Genomic DNA, 1,229 nt, shown 5'->3' on the forward strand with positions numbered 1-1,229 from the left:
ATGGAAGGAAGACAAAAATCAATGGATCAAATGCTGTTGTGAGGTTGAATAAAATGTGGTCTGAGACCTACAATCACTGATGACCTTGACAAAATCCTGGCTGGGGTGGTTTCAAGACTGAATGATAGGAGAGGAGGTGGAGACAGTGAGTATAGATAACTTCTTCAAGAAGTTTTCATGAAACAGAGAGCATAGTATGAAGTGTAACTAGAAGGGGAAGTGGGGTCACATTTTTCTTTTTATAATGGGAAATATTATAGCATATTTATGGGAGTGATCTAGTAAGGAGGAAACATTTGATGATGTAAAAAGCAAGAGGAGACATTTCCCTATTTGATGTCCTTAGGTGGGTGAAAGGGGATTTGAACTGGTGCAAAAATTAGCTGGGAGCTAAGGGTTATCTAGCAAGGACCATGTATAATCTCCCTGCAGAATAGGAGGAAAGTCAGAGTCAGGAGAGATGTGGTGATGAAATCATATGGAAGTTCTCACAGTAGAGTTTCTCACTGAGGGGCACCTGAGTGGCTCAGTCGGTTATGCGTCTGCCTTCGGCTCAGGTCATGATCCCAGGGTCCTGAGACTGAGTCCAGCATTGGGCTCCTTGCTCAGCGGGAAACCTGCTTCTCCCTCTCCCTCTGCCCCTCTCCCCTGCTTGTGCTCTCTTTCTCTGTGTCAAATAAATAAATAAAATCTTCAAAAAAAAGTTTCTCACTGAAATGGGTAGCAAGTTCCTGAACTGATTTTGTAGAGAGGGAAGGAAGTTAAAGAGGAGGTGTGACCACTCGAGTAGGAAGTGCAGTAGGGTTCTCCAGAAGCACTAATGGCCTACTTGAGGTTAGGTATTAGGAATTTCTTCTTCTTTTTAACAGCTTACAGCACTTAGCATTCCCAAGCAGTCTCCCATCCAAGTACAAACCAGGCCTGACCCTGCTTACCCTCTGAGATCAGATGGGATCAGGCATATTCAGGGTGGTATAGCCATAGACAAGAATTTAAATTGAGACTAGTCAACATATTTATGTGCTTTTCTCCACCCACATTCAGCTAGAGGTACAGTGGGTAGAGAGTTGGATATATTTACAGCTGGATTTTACTAAATGTGATGGTTAATTGTATGATGGTTAATTTTGTGATGGTTATGTCAACTTGACTGGTCTAAGGATACACAGACAGCTGGTAAAACATTTCTGGGTGTATTTGTGAGGATGTTTCCAGAAAAGACTAGCATA

The 1,229-nt window shown here is 42.4% G+C and overlaps 1 pseudogene; it reads right to left on the reverse strand.

The window, feature by feature from the left end:
• Positions 1-867: 867 nt before the first annotated feature.
• On the reverse strand, positions 868-986 carry LOC116633450 (annotated as a pseudogene).
• Positions 987-1,229: the final 243 nt, after the last annotated feature.

The sequence above is a fragment of the Phoca vitulina genome, unplaced genomic scaffold (assembly GCF_004348235.1).
Source record: "Phoca vitulina isolate PV1807 unplaced genomic scaffold, GSC_HSeal_1.0 scaffold7, whole genome shotgun sequence".
NCBI lineage: Eukaryota > Metazoa > Chordata > Mammalia > Carnivora > Phocidae > Phoca > Phoca vitulina.